A 16,537-nucleotide genomic window follows, 5' to 3' on the forward strand; every position below is an offset into this window, starting at 1 on the left:
TCCTCACACAGCCACAAATCTCACCCGCTGCTGATATATCCCCATTTTGTTTTCCCGGTTACCATCTCCTTACAAACTTCCGTAACAAGGGCGGCACCTGTTGTTATATCAAATCCCAATATGCAGTTGACACTATTTTAAACTTCACTTCATCCAGTTTTGATTACTCATTATATAAACTAATTTGTCAAAATACTATTGTGTAGTTTATCGTTCCCCCAATGCTTCTTCGGAACCAAGTGTATTTGATTCCATATCCACACAGTTGAGTAACCTTAACCTTGCCCTTAGCACCGAAATTACCATTTTGGGTGATTTTAACATACATACTGTTGAACGGTAATTGCATTCTGCCAGGACTGATGACGCTGGTCTAGAGTGTGAGCTGTTTGCAGAATCATTTAATCTCATCCAGCTGGTAAAACAACCAACCAGAATACCTGATAATCCTGACGATAATGCCCACCTCTTGGATTTATTCTTGACAAATAATCCAGATCAATACAGGATAGAGGTACTGTCACCACTTGGATCCTCTGACCACAATCTCATCAAAGTCTCATTAGTTAACCTCCCCCCCCACACCTCCCCGTTCTGAACCTGTCAGGGTGACCCGATGGCACTTTGATAGGGCAGACTGGGATGGATTTAGAAATTATCTTGCTGACATTACATGGCAATCTTTCTTCTCTAGTGATCCCAATTAAACCCAGTCCCACATTTGCGACTTAATACTAGCTGGTATTATATAACGGCCATGCCACGTTGAGTACACCGCTTCCCGTCCGATCAAGGAAGTTAAGCAACGTTGGGTCTGGTTAGTACTTGGATGGGTGACCGCCAGGGAACACCAGATGCTGTTAGCATCCCTACGTGTGAAGTGGGGTTGGTGGAGGATTAGTGCCCCTTCCTGTAAAACAATTAACTCTAAGCCCTTTACCACCCCGTTTGGGATACATGGCGTCTGGCAATGGATGGATGGTTTTATTCATACCAAGTCAACGGTTCACTAACAGATCGAACTCTCTAAAATGGTTTGATGGCAACTGTGCCAGAGCAACAGCCCAAAAGTCATTAGCATATAAGTCTTACTTAAAATCAAAAACATCTGAATCACACTCTCAATTTAAAATTGCTAGAAATCATGCAAAAACTGTATTAAATCTTGCTAAAACAAACTTTTTTTAAAAGCAAGCATCAAAACTACTTAACATCCATAATGACAATAGAATATTCTGGTCAGTTATTAATTCTTTCAATAATAACTTTAACAAGGCATCTTCAATTCCCCCACTAAAATCTTCAGATGGCAATATTAAAAATGACCCGCATGGGAAAGCAGATATTTTTGCCAGTACATTTGCCAGAACTCTACCATAGACGATACCAGCCAGAATGTCCCAGTACTAGAACTTGACTCTCCCGAAATTGCCCCACTTAAAATACAGACAAGATACGTAAAATCCATCCTAGACAATTTACCTACCAACAAAGCTCCAGGCCCAGATAGAATTCCTCCAATTGTTTTGAAAAAGTGTTCCCCTGAACTTGCCTCTGTTCTAGCTATATTAATCAGACTATGCACGCGTACTTCTTTATTCCCAAGTTCATGGAAAGAAGCCAATATCCACCCAATTTCGAAGAAAGGAAGTTCCACTGACCCCTCTGATTACAGACCAATAGCTGTCACATCTTCTCTTGGTAAGGTATTTGAAACTTTAATTAATAAGCACACTGCCAAACATCTTGAATCCAACATCTTAATTAGTGATAGACAATCTGGTTTTCACCACGAAAGACCCACCATTGACATACTCAATCTCCTAACTCATACCATCCATCAAGCAATTGATCTACATGGAGAAACTCATGCAGAAGCTCTTGATATTTCTAAAGCTTTCGACAGAGTATGGCACCGTTCCCTGCTGTCCAAACTCCCTTGCTATGTACTAACGTCTTTTGTTTCTTTGATTTCTTCATATCTTAGTGACAGGAAAATAAGAGTAAAAGTAGATGATGTATATTCCAATTTCCACCTAATTAATGCCGGCGTGCCGCAGGGGTCAGTTCTGACGCCAACCCTATTCCTGGTTCATATTAATGATCTCTTATCTGCCACCCACAATCCCATTCACTCATAGGCAGATGACTCAACACTACATAGTTCATTCACACTCAGACACCCATTTACAAAGTCTAATATCTTTACCTCTCAACTCAGTACAGCCATCTCCATAAATCAAGACCTATCTACGATCAGTGAATGGGGACAAAACAACCTTGTCTCTTTTAATGCTAGTATAACTGAAAATATACAATTTGCTAATAGACAGTTATTGCCAGATTCGTACATTACCTTCAGTGCTACTAATATTCCCATCTCATAAAGTATTGAAATTCTTGGCATCTCAATTAACAATGCCCTCAGTTGGACCTCTCATATTAGATCACTTGCTAAAACCGCCTCAAAGAAACTTGGATTATTGTACAGAGTCCATAACTTCTTCACTGATGAGCAGTTAGCTATAATTTACTGTATAAGATTCATGTGCGCCCTGAGCTTGAATATTGCTTACCCTTGTGGAATGGATATTGAGAGGTTGCATTAAAACAACTAGACAAAATTCAGAACAAGGCTGTTAGAATTATTAACAACCCTGCCAATACAAATATATTACCTCCCCTGCAAGTAAGAAGAAATGTTGTCTCCCTTGCATTATTTTACAGATATTTTTTTGGCAAATGCTCAGACGAAGTTGCCTCCATGATGCCACCTCTCCATGCCTTCCCTCGTGCTAACGGGCATCTGGTAGCGCTCATGACTGGGATGTCACTCAGCCATATTGCAGAACTTCTGCCTATCAGAAATTTTTCTTTCCCCGAATTGCATCTCTCTGGAACTCGCTTCCCCAGAGTTGTTTCCCTCCAACCTTTAACTCACAGCTGTTCAAGTCTAACTGTTACAGATATTTTATGGACTTAGGACACCAGTAATCTAGTGTATGGATTAGTATTATTTTTTATTCATTCGTTATTTCTTCCTCGGTTCTGTTATTTCGAAAAAAAAAAAAAAAGCTATGGAGAAGTTCATTCCATTTCTTTCGACAGGTACTGCACGTTGTGTCATCCTGCTTGGCACTTAAACCGGATGAAATCAAGCAGTGCTCTAGGTGCTGGTGGAAGTTCTATCAAGACAGGCAATATTTTGCTATTACTAAATTTCCAGTCCCATTGCTCAGGTAGCATACTGGGGTTTTTACCCTTCCACACCTGAATCTGCTGGTACGCCTTAAGGCTGTGGTAATTTGTTGCACTATCAGTTTTTGGAGGCATATGTGGCTGAAGTAGTTGCTGTACTGGATACTGTTCTGTCACAAAATCTTCGCAGTCGTACCTCATCAATACCCTTACCAGCCTCACCATTGTACAGGCATACAAGGGCCTGCTCTCCTGCTATGTTAACTTCCTCTTTTGATGAATTACTTTGCATGAACAGCGTCCTAGTTCGGGGAAGTGCAACTCGTTTCTGATATTGGTCAACGCTACTGATTTGCCAATGCCAAGAACATGGGATGTTGTATCACAACCAAGGGATGCATGAATGGAAAGAATATTGTCACAAACAGTGGCACCAAACACTGCTTGAGCTACCCTAATGTTCCAGCATGGTGGTGGTCTTGAGACTGAATTCTTGATTCTGGCCTGAAGAAGAAACTGTACCATGTATTTTTGGCATGACAGCAAAGCAGGACAAGGACGTCAGTGTCATCAATCATAATGGTATCCTGTTTACCTGCACATAAGGAGCTGTCTTGACAATGAGAACGTCTGCATCTCCTCGTGCCTCATGTACCTCACATCCACTTTGTTCTAGTTTGCCTGAAAGCATGTGAATGAACCGTTGCTTCTTCTTCTGGAAAGGAACTCGTCCTTCATCCTCTAGAGAGTCATATCACTAGTGAAGTGCACTGCAACCCCATCACCACCACCACTTTCGTGGTTGGAGCACTGCTGTACCCATCAAACACTACAACACACTTGCAATATCTGCATGCAACATAGTATGTGTACAACATACAGTTCCTCTCAGGTCATCACCATAGACCATGGAATGCGATGCAGCAGTGCTCCACCATTGAGAACATACTGAACACGATCTGGTGGACCAATAGCATCTGCCAGTTGTGGAAATCACAAATTATTTGTCAATGTAACTTTGTTTGCTGTTCTGATAACGTATTGGGACTCAAATATTGCAAGCGGATATGCAGAGTTCACACATGAACACTTCTGACAGGTCATCACATATGGCACCAGCAGTAACAAGGTGCTGAGACACCAGCTGGGGATCTACGTGTACTTACAGGAATTATGGTTTGTCAATATACATTGTAAAAATGCCGAGTCTGCATACTTAAAATGTGTCTCCATTCATTGTATTTGTAAATGACCATGCTGTCATGATAAAGCATTAGTATTTTATTGTAAAGCATAATTTTAATAATGTTAAACATTGGACACCATAGACCGTATGTATGCCACCTTATTATCAACCTTCATCAATGTATCTTTCCGAACTGCTTAGTCAGCATATTTGAAAGAATCTGTGATCCCGGTTTTCAACTAACAATTATGTATTAAGACCCATCACTGGTATGGTTTTAAAGAATTCTGATACGACGTCAGTACCTATAATACATTATCATATGATCTACCTATTGAAGATGAAAGTGCTTCTCACCTTTTCAGTATAGGATATGCCCCTAAAATTCAAGGTTTAATTTTATAGTGTTCCTCCAAATAATTTTTTTTCCAGATTATTGTATGTTTACTTGACATAAACAGAGAATTTCCAAAGAATAAAATATATTTGAGAACTTCTGCTATTTGCCCTAGGTTTAACCATAAATTGCCTGGACTATGTCTGTTACACTCTTTTCCACCTCTGCCACCGTCCCAATACACTCCATTCTACCTCTGCCACCGACCCATACATTCCATTCTACCTCCGCCACCGTCCCATACACTCCATTCTACCTCTGCCACTTTCCCATATACTCCATTCTACCTCTGCCACCGTCCCATACACTCTGTTCTAACTGTGTCATCGTCTTCCACTTCTAACACCTTCCCATACTAGTACTTTCCTTCCTGCCTCTGACACCTTCTCCACTCCATTTTACCCCTGACACTTTCCAATGGAGGAGATGGGTACCTTGACCTGCCAGTGAAGCTTGGAATAAGATCAGTGGCATCAAATAATTGGTGGCTTGACCAGTGATAGGAATCCATCGATTTCGTGATCAAGTGCTCACCTTTCATTGGTATAATTATTATTCCATGCCTTGGTCGTCTCAAGACAGTTTTTCTCTCATCGTATCCCGTGATGCAAAGACTATGGCCTCTTAGTGAACCAATGCAGCGCCATACAACTAGCAACAAACCTCTTTCGTCCCTTGTTAAGGCAAGGTAGATGGTTCTATGAGGCTCAACCAAGTCTACTAGCTGATAATTTTTTTGGCAATGAATACGACATGACCCAACATTCCATTGGTTGTAGCTGTTGTGTGGTGCTGGTGGTGGCTACTTGTGTATACTTTTACACCACGCCTCTGTCTGCCAGATGCTTTTTTGGCCTTCTAGATAGCCATTGCCTTGTTGGTCTCTGCGGTGGGAAACTAAAGGTTATATATTTGCTATATACCAAAATACCTTCCAGTTCTCGTTTTTGTGCCACTTTCTTATGCACTCCTTTCTGCATCTGCCTATCTGCATATCCTACTCTCCTACATGAAATAGGTTATTCAGTATGCAAAAATAACTTACTTTTCACTGCATCAAAGTAAAGATCGAAACAGCTAGAAGGGACTGCATCATAGCCTTCAGCCTCACAGAGTTCCTTCGCTTTAGATGGTGTCCTGGTGTTGGTTTGGGCGGATGTCAACTTAATAACAACTGACGTGATTGGGCAGGCAGAGGGATCAGCACTTGTGGTTGTCTCGGAGGTGATCTCGGTTGTGGTGGTCATGGCTGTCATCCCAGTGGTGGAGGTTGTGTCATCTGCCAATACAAACGGTTACAAGTACTGTAATATGCATCACAAGGGTTGGGTTGGGTTGGTTTGGGTTACCTTGTTACCAGATGATCCATAGCAACAAGCAGAAATACTGAGTAAGAAATGTTAAGTTTTTTTTTTTTTTTTTAATAACAGAACGGAGGAAGGAAAAACAAATGGGGAAAAAAAAAATCCATACACCAGATTACTGGTGTCCTCTGTTCATAAAATATCTGAAACAGTTAGACTTGAACAGTTGTAGGTTGAAATTTGGAGGAAAACAACTCTGGGGAAGCGAGTTCCAGAGAGATGCAGTTCGGGGAATGAAAAAATTCTGATAGGCAGAAGTTCTGCAATATGGTTGAGTGACATTCCAGTCATGAGCGCTACCAGATGCCCGTGTAGCACGAGGGAAGGCATGGAGAGGTGGCACCATGGACGCAACTTCGTCTGAGCATTTGCCAAAAAAATATCTGTAAAATAATGCAAGGGAGGCAACATTCCTTCTTACTTGCAGGGGAGGTAGTTTATATGTAATGACAGGGTTGTTAATGATTCGAACAGCTTTATTCTGAATTTTGTCAAGTTGTCTTAATGCAACCTCTCCACAACCATTCCACAAGGGTGAGCAATATTCAAGCTGAGAGCGCACATGACTCTTATAAATTATAGCTAACTGCTCATCGGCGAAGAAGTTATGGACTCTGTACAATAATCCAAGTTTCTTTGAGGCGGTTTTAGCAAGTGATCTGACATGAGAGGTCCAGCTGAGGGCACTGTTAAGTGAGACACCAAAAATATTTCAATATTTTTGGAGATGGGAATATTAGTAGCACTGAAGGTAATGTACGAATCTGGTAATATCTGTATATATTTAGTTTTACTAGCATTAAAAGAGACAAGGTTGTTTTGTCCCCATTCACTGATTGTAGATAGATCTTGATTTATGGAGATGGCTGTACTGAGTTGAGAGGTAGAGATATTAGACTTTGTAAATGGATGTCTGAGTGTGAATGAACTATGTAGTGTTGAGTCATCTGCATATGAGTGAATGGGATTGTGAGTGACAGGTAAGAAATCATTAATATGAACCAGAAATAGGGTTGGCGCCAGAACTGATCCCTGCGGCACGCCGGCGTTAATTGAGTGGAAATTCGAATATACATCATCTACTTTTACTCTTATTTTCCTGTCACTAAGATAAGAAGAAATCAAAGGAACAAAAGACGTTAGTCCATAGCAAGGGAGTTTGGACAGCAGGGAACGGTGCCATACTCTGTCGAAAGCTTTAGAGATACCTTGAATTCTTTATTTTCTGTAACGTTTCAGGCTACTCAGAATGCTTCTCTGAAGAATAAAATAAAGCTGCAACCTGTCTCTCTCTTCCACCCAACATTTCCCTTAGCCTGTTAGGTTAGATTAAGTCAGGTCAGGTCAGATCATTTGTCCTTGAAGAGAGTGATGGGTGAGTAAATAATGGTATAATGAACTAACCTTGAGTGACATATTCCTCCTTAATGAAGGTGAGTACTGAGTCTAAGGGCTGGAGCAGGGTGATTGGGTCAGGATGGTACGACAGCGAGCACTGCACCCCACCTGACGGTCATAGTTATGCCGGTTTTAATCTGGGTCATGGTGGTGTTAAACTGGTCATGGTTGTCTAATATGGGTCATGGTGGTGTTAATCTTGGTCGTGGTGGTGTTAATATGGATCATGGTGGTGTTAATCTGGGCCATGGTGGTGTTAGATTTTTATGGTTCTTTTACTACAGGTCGTCTAAGCACAAACTTTTCTACCATTTCATCAATATACTGCCTTACTTCACGTATTTAGTAAATCTCCTTTTTAAAACAAATCTTCTCTACTGGACAGTGCCAAGTCAACACAACAAAACACACCAATGTTTCACACTATAAATTTCAGGTTGTTGTTGTTGTTGTTGTTGTTGTTGTTATTATTATTATTATTTTGTTGTTGTTGTTGTTGTTGTTGCTTTTATTGTTCTTCATCCCCGATTCATCGGTCAAGCAGACCCGTCGACAACAGGTGGGAAACTGCCACAATGGGACTGTCCCTTTGGCTCCCCACACCGTTGATGTGTCTGCATGTTAGTCTGGCATGTGCTGTGCAGTGCTCCATTATGTGTGTTATGTTGTGTGGGCCTGTTCAACAGGGTGGGCACGTTATCTGTGATATCACCTAACCCTAATCTAACCTTAAAAGACAAGATACCTGGTAGTGGGTATTAAACTGCTAATTATGACAATGATGATAGGTTTCCTCATGTCAATAATATCGTGTGCACTAACAAGATGACATTGTGGGGTGGGTTCAAAGTGATGACAGGAGTGTGATACCTGTAGAAATGTTGGAGATGGTGACAGCAGTACATGTGTCAGCCACGATGCACATCTCTCGACATTCACCTGAAGAGAAGTTGAAACCTCAATTGGAATGGATGTGATATGTAAGTGGTAGGAACTAACTGACAGTGAACAACAAACACTTTAACCACTGTCGATTCACTTTAACTTGACCTACATTTCTGTCCATTTGAAACATATTTCATGTAGCTCAATGAAAGAAGATTACAGCTAATACTCTGGCTCTGCATTCTTGCCAACTGCACTTCTTCTTGTCTAGCATCGTAGTTGAGTTGCATTTCAGTACCCATGATAGAGATGATACTTTTGGGCACGGTTGAAGTGAACGGACAATAATACACACTTGGGTTAGACCTACAAAATACCTTATATCCCTAAATTAATCCGTGACTTTCCAACAATCACAGTCATTTGAAGATTTTGATGCAGGTGAAGGTTGGTGTATATATAAAGTACTAATGTGCATCTGTTGGTAGTATCTCTAAATATAGGCAACACTACGTTCTTGCAGCACTCCGTCTGACCAAGCACATACCCGTCACCTCCCTGGACACCTAACCAAGCGCATAATGGCCCTCTCCCCCTCCTCTGTATAACACAGAGACATTATTTTTAAAAACTACTTAAGACACAGCATTCTACCTATCAAAAGGCACCAATTCACTACAAGACACATAACTATATGAAATTTCATGACTCTAAAGTGAACACATTCTGAGACTGGTTCCGGAAACGAAATCTCTACTTCCAGCCGTCCAACTCTACGAACAGACACCAGTGATAACAATGCCCTACTCCGAGTTTGTCAGGTGCGGGGTAAAAACCACCACTGTCATCACTACCACCACCACCACCATCATCATCATCAAACAACCAGCACAATCATCATCATCAAACAACCAGCACAATCATCATCATTACCACCACCATCATCATCGTCAAACAACCAGCACAACCACCATCATTACCACCGCCATCATCACTACCACCACCGTCATCATCGTCACTACCACCACCATCTTCATCATTCACCACCAACATTACCATCATCACTACCACCACCATCATCATCAACGTTACGCTGTTGCAACCCTCCATCTGACCAAGCACAAACCCCCATCTTCCTGCACACCTAACCAAGCCAATAACGGCACTATTACACAAGATACATAACTATGTGCAATTTCATGACTGTATAGTTAATACTAGCTTGGTGCTAGTCCTTATTATTTAATTATAGTTAATACTTCTGAGATTTGCTCCGGAAACGAAAATCTCAACACTCAGCCACCCAACCCTCTGGACGGACACCAGTGATAACAATACCCTCCTCTGATTTTGTGAGGCGGAGAGTAAAAATAAAAATGGAAAAAGTTAGTGGCACTGCATGACAGTTAACAGACTTAAACAGACTGTGGATTCCACATTTCTGGGATGCCATGTTTTGGCGAGCTTTAAATGTCAAAATTAATAGGAAACAGTGTGAAGAGTAAGAAAGTATATCACAATTGTTCCCAGATTCAGCTAAGGTAATGATATACAGTACTATGACAAATCCACTTCTATTTTACCGCACCACTTACCAGTATCACCGCTTCTCGCATTTGTGACTAAGCATTGGGGCAATTTGTGGAATCCACAAGTGGAGCGTGTCAGTCACACAACTGTGGAATGTCACGGTTTTTGTTTAATCATAGATACGATATGTTTCATCCCTAAGAACAGACGGCCACTAAACTGTAGTATATAAAACTTTTTTTTTTTTTTAACACCCTCCACCTGACAAAGTCAGAGGAGGGTACTGTTATCATTGGTGTCTGCCCATAGAGTTGGGTGGCTCGGCATAGAGACTTTCGTTTCAGGAGCAAATCTCAGAGAGCATTTACTGTACAGTCATGAAATTTCACATAGTTATTTCTAATAGTGAACTTGTGCCTTTGATAGCTATAATGCTGAGTCTTAAGCATTTTTTAAATCATATTTCAACAGGGCCTGAGCAAGTAATCTCAACTCACAAATGAAGTATTCCCTGAAGAGTCATGAAATTTCACACTGTTATGTGTCTGATGGTGAACTGGTGCCTTTTCTTAGGTAGAATGCTGTGTCTTAAGTAGTTTTTTGAAAATAATGAAAAGTAAAGAAAAAATAATAGATTTCAATACGACCTGCTGTGTCTCTGTTATACAAAGGGGGGGGGGGGGGAGGGCCGTTATGCACTTGGTTAGGTGTGCAGGGAGGTGGGGGGGTATGTACTTGGTCAGGTGGAGTTGCAGCAGTGTAGCGTTGATGATAATGATAGTGGTGGAAGTGATGGTGGTGGTGGTAGTCGTGATGCTGCTGCTGATGATGATGATGATGGTAGTAATGATGGTGGTGGTCGTGATGCTGCTGCTGCTGCTGATGGTAGTAATGATGGTGGTGGTGATGCTGCTACTGTTGCTGCTGCTGATGATGGTAGTAATGATGGTGGTGGTGATGCTGCTACTGTTGCTGCTGCTGCTGATGGTAGTAATGATGGTGGTGGTGATGCTGCTACTGCTGCTGCTGCTGCTGATGGTAGTAATGATGGTGGTGGTGATGCTGCTACTGCTGCTGCTGCTGCTGATGGTAGTAATGATGGTGGTGGTGATGCTGTTACTGCTGCTGCTGCTGCTGATGGTAGTAATGATGGTGGTGGTGATGCTGCTACTGTTGCTGCTGCTGCTGATGGTAGTAATGATGGTGGTGGTGATGCTGCTACTGTTGCTGCTGCTGCTGATGGTAGTAATGATGGTGGTGGTGATGCTGCTACTGCTGCTGCTGCTGCTGATGGTAGTAATGATGGTGGTGGTGATGCTGCTACTGTTGCTGCTGCTGCTGCTGATGGTAGTAATGATGGTGGTGGTGATGCTGTTACTGCTGCTGCTGCTGCTGATGGTAGTAATGATGGTGGTGGTGATGCTGCTACTGCTGCTGCTGATGATGATGGTAGTAATGATGGTGGTGATGATGCTGCTACTGCTGCTGCTGCTGCTGATGGTAGTAATGATGGTGGTGGTGATGCTGCTACTGCTGCTGCTGCTGATGATGGTAGTAATGATGGTCGTGGTGGTGATGCTACTGCTGCTGCTGATGATGATGGTGATAGTGATGATGGTGGTGGTGGTGGTGGTGGTGGTGATGGTGATGGTTATGGTGGAGGCGGTGATGATGGTGGTGGTGGTAGTGATGATGGTGGTGGATATTTTACTTCCTATCACAGTATCCTATTCTATATCACTAATTTGTTAAGTGTTAATGTCTCTGTTATACAGAGCGTAGGGGGTGAGGGTCGTTATGCGATTGGTTAAGTGTGCAGGGAGGGAGCAGGTATGTGCTTGGTCAGACGGAATGCTGGAACGGCGTAGCGTTACCGATATTTTTACAAATAATTCTTTGAAAGTCCAATAAATTTTATTGATATATTGTGTACCCTTTTTACTCTAACTGGTCAAAAAATACCATCTTTCCACCATCAATGTTATGCTGTAGCAAAAGATTGATATCAGAATAGTAAGGAAGAGGTGCTATGAAATAAATGCAGAGTCGTAGCATAATCCTTTCCTGCAGCTGACTTTCGTAAAACGAGCTTCAAAAGGATGAATATCTGGGTCAAATTCGAGTAAAAACAGTATGGCCAAACAACTACCAAATTTCTAAACAATGCAGATGTACCAAGGACAGGCAAGTCTATCGGTGATCCACCTGGTGTAAATAAAAATAATGAGATTACTTACACAGCTTCTAAACCTACGCGCTTGATGGTTTATGACCAACCCAGGAGATTGCTCAGTGAATGAAATGAGAAATTATTGTATTTTCCTCATTATGTTAAAGGGATATGAGGATCTGCTTTTTTGTTTTGTTTTTTTTTGTTCCACAAGTGAAAAACTATGTTTTTGTTGGCTGATTATTTTTCTGCAAATATTTTATAAAATATTTAAGCATATATTATAAGGACCATTTGTATACTTATAATGCTAAAGTTGATTTTCAGTTCTGTTGTAGGGCAAGAGAACTTTTGTGCAAGTTATTTCTCATTAAATTCAACATCAGATTTTATGACACATTGGGTTCAGTTGTTTGTTTTCTTCACAGATTTTTTTTTTTTTTTTTTTGGGGGGGGGAGAGGAGAGGCAGGAAATAATCTTTTGTGGCCTGGATATATATTGGAATATCTTCTCATTCCAGAAGCTTGTTCATTGAAGTGCAGTGTAGGAATATATTAGAATTTGATATTACATGAGACTATATCGTTTTTACTCAAACTTGGCCTCAACTAGCCATCTCTTCTTATTGAACGCTGAATTATAGCAATAGATCAGTTCTAAAACATGATGCTAGTCGTGAGGACCTGCCAAAAAAGTATGTTCAACCATGGTAATGTATTTTCTGCATATGAGCCACGTGAAATATGAATAAACGAAAAACATCAAGGCCATGTTAAATTGACAATACTAAGGTGAAATACAGTAGCTAAAGGCGACAGCCATCTAGTTCAGTTATTTAAAAAAATACGAAGGAAAAAACATGTACGTCGGTGAGTTCACAAAAACATATCGTATAAATCTGTGGCGGCATTCACCTAGTTGAAGTGTAAAAAAAAATATTCCACTGGCTTCACATAAAACATGTCGTGCAAGTTTATGGCCTCGTGTGCGCCTGGACGGTGGTTTCGCAAGCAGTACACAGTATGAAGAAGGGGATCAATACTGCACTCTGTTTTTCAGCATGCGTGTCAAGTGACTGTCAGAGACCCTTTGTCTTGCCTCGCCGGATGGTTGGTCAACGCGAACGCGATATTGCAATATATTTTCCCCGCGATCTTTCTTCTTCCCCTCCCCTCCCTTTCCCTTTTCCTCCCCTCCGCTCCCTTCCTTTACCTTCTTCCTCCCCTCCACACTCTTCCCTTCCCTCGTTCCTCTACTTCCCTTTTTTCTCTCTCTCCCATTCCCTTTCCTTTCTTCTTTTCTCCCCTCCCCTCCCTTCCCTTCTTCATCCCCTCCCCTCCCTTCCCTTCTTCATTCCCTCTCCTCACTTTCCTTCTTCATTCCCTCCCCTCCCTTCCCTTCTTCATCCCCTCCCCTCCCTTCCCTTCTTCATCCCCTCCCCTCCCTTCCCTTCTTCATTCCCTCTCCTCACTTTCCTTCTTCATTCCCTCCCCTCCCTTCCCTTCTTCATCCCCTCTACTTCCTTCCCTTCTTCATCCCCTCCCCTCCCTTCCCTTCTTCGTCCCCTCCCCTCCCTTCCCTACTTCATCCCCTTCACTCCCTTCCTTTCTTCATTACCTCCACTCCTTTCCCGTCTTCATCCCCTCCACACCCTTCCCTACTTCATCCCCTCCCCTCTCCCTTCTCTTCTACATCCACTCCCCTCTCCCTTCTCATCAACGTCCACTCCACTCTCCCTTCCCTTCTCTTTCTCACCCCTCCCCTCCCATCCCTTCTTCATCCACTCCCCTACCTTTCTTCATCCACTCCTTTCTCCCTTCTCTTCTTCCACCACTCCTATATCCCTTCCTTTCTTCCTTCACTTCTCTCTCCCCTCCCTTCCTCCGCCACTCCCCTCACCCTTCCCATCCTCCTCCATTTCCCTCTTCCTGCCCTTCTTCCACCACTCCTTTTTCCCTTCCCCTTCTTCATCCACTCCCCTCTCCGTTCCCTTCTTCATCCACTCCCCTCTCCGTTCCCTTCGTCATCCACTCCCCTCTCCGTTCCTTTCGTCATCCACTCCCCTCTCCCTTCCCTTCTTCATCCACTCCCCTCTCCCTTCCCTTCTTCCACCAATCCCCTCTCCCTTCCCTTCTTTCTCTCTCCTTTATTTCCTTTCCATCATCCGGACTTTCACTTTTCTTTCTAACATTTCATTCCCCAAATTATATCTAGCTCAATCGCGCCCCATCTGCAATTGAAAAAATGAGGCGGGATGATAATAGGCAATTTCTTCGTCCATGAAACACTATGTCATCGCGGCAGAAAATCTTGTGCATCCCAACGATCATCAGAGGTACACTAATGAGACACAACCAAATGCAGTCAGATGCAGGTTCATTGAGAAGCATCAGGGGAAAAATGTTCATCTGAGCCAGTTTTGCAACGGAACGGTTCAAATCTCCTTAACCCCTATGACATTCTCTCAAACTAAGGTCCATGTTCCCAAAAGCATTGAAGTAACTAGCCATGGCAAGAGTCAGGCCTGCCCTAGAACAAAAAGTGCTTTGAAACTTGGGCTCCAGTCGAAAGGCTTGATTGTACTGCTAGTGAAGCCAGTTTGTCAGTTCTTACAAAACTGCAAGATGTAAACTAGTATATCACTGATTTTACTGAGATGAAAGGGTCAGGTAAGGCATTAATAGAGTTGTCTGTTGGTCACATTGTACTACAGTTGTAAACAAGTAATTCAGGAAACAAGGAGCAGGATTTCACACTAAACGCTTATTTAAATAATGAATTCATTAGAACATGAATGTAATACTTAGCCTACAATTAAAACTGAATTGGAGATACAGTATAAAATTAATTCAAATATATGGTCCAATACAGAACCCCACTGGCCTATTTTCACTGTGGTGCAACTTTCCTATTCCCGCATGGACCTGTTTCCCCTCGCATGGCGGGGGTGGAGGAACTATCTATTCCTCCCAAGGACCTGTACTCCCCATAAGACTTATCAGTGATATTCCTGTTGGATCTACTTCCCTTCAATGGTACTGTATGTCTGGCTTACTTATTCTCTTTATTGACATAATATTCTCCCCTCTAACCCCTTCCCCAGTGGCCTTTCTCCCCCATCCCCAGATATCGGACAAATTAGAGCAATAATAATGTAGTATTTATTTAAGCCCTATTATTATGGTAAACAATTTTTTTTATTCTTTAGAATGGTCTCAAGGGTGAGGGAAGATAAAGTAACTAATTAACTGGTCAGGAAATAATGTATATAGAATGAAATTACACATACATATTGTCAGCAAAACCCAACTTATTTTTCCCAGCAGTTCAGTCGCTATCCATGAAAAATCACTGAGTAAGTAGCAAAGATAATGTCACAGCAATGCAGTTGTCAGAGGTTATTAGTAAAAAACAGTAAATTTGGGTCAGAAAGGAAGATAAGTAGATGATATTTGTACTACTAACATATTTTTGTCTTGACGAACGTGGCGTTGGTGGACTGAAGTGTCTGGTTGATGTAGACTTCCATGTGCTGTCTGCAGTGACCCCCACCACTCCCCACCACCAGGAGAATCACTACCACCGTCACCCACCACCACCACTCCACCACAGACCTCTGGCAGCCTCCATCCCTCGTCTGCTGCCCCTTTCCTCCTCCTACTTCATCTGCTCCTCCTCTAAGTCCTCGCATCCCCATTACAGGCAAAGCCAAGTCTTGACTGGACAAGAGAGTGAGAGTAATTTTTGTCCTGACTCTCGGCATAAGCTTAACAACCCATTCCCTGAGGCCCAGCAGTCTTCCTACATACCATACACACCATACAGTATGAGTGTGAAAGAATGTGAAGGACTGAGTGTTAGAAATGTGAGAGGTATAATAGGGTATATTTATTATTTACTCCATCAATTGTTATTCATGGCCCGTATTCTCGTCGGTTGAGAAAGTTTCCTAACACCTTTCCCTTGGCAAATTATTTTATTTATAACACCTTACTGTCCCCTTCTATGTTACATAAATCCTTCCAGTATCGCCATACTCTGTAAAAATAAAGTACAAAGGGATACCAGGCATATCCAAAACTTAATCGCAAAGGGAGAGGTGTTATGGAACTTCTTTAACTGTCGAGAATACGGGTCAATTAGTATACACCAATATCTTTACAGTAAAAATGCATGCCAATCTCTGCACTAAAAATTTACGAAAACCTCTGCACTAAAAACCACGCCAATCTCTGCACTCAGTGTCCACTCCAGTACTCTTGCCACTGTCCGTCACAAATCCACGCCAATGTTATGAAAATTCACGCCGATATCAATCATAACTAGAGACCCTCGCAAGGGGGGAATCACACCAGCCGCTAGGCGATACGTATCTAGCGCGGCTTGTAATATGAACTTGACCTTGATC

The 16,537-nt window shown here is 42.1% G+C and overlaps 1 pseudogene; it reads left to right on the forward strand.

The window, feature by feature from the left end:
• The first annotated feature begins 747 nt into the window (after positions 1-747).
• On the forward strand, positions 748-866 carry LOC145395563 (5S ribosomal RNA; annotated as a pseudogene).
• The last annotated feature ends 15,671 nt before the right edge of the window (positions 867-16,537 follow it).

This window comes from Coenobita brevimanus, chromosome 31 (assembly GCF_032717465.1).
Source record: "Coenobita brevimanus isolate Jiangsu-jjx chromosome 31, ASM3271746v2, whole genome shotgun sequence".
NCBI lineage: Eukaryota > Metazoa > Arthropoda > Malacostraca > Decapoda > Coenobitidae > Coenobita > Coenobita brevimanus.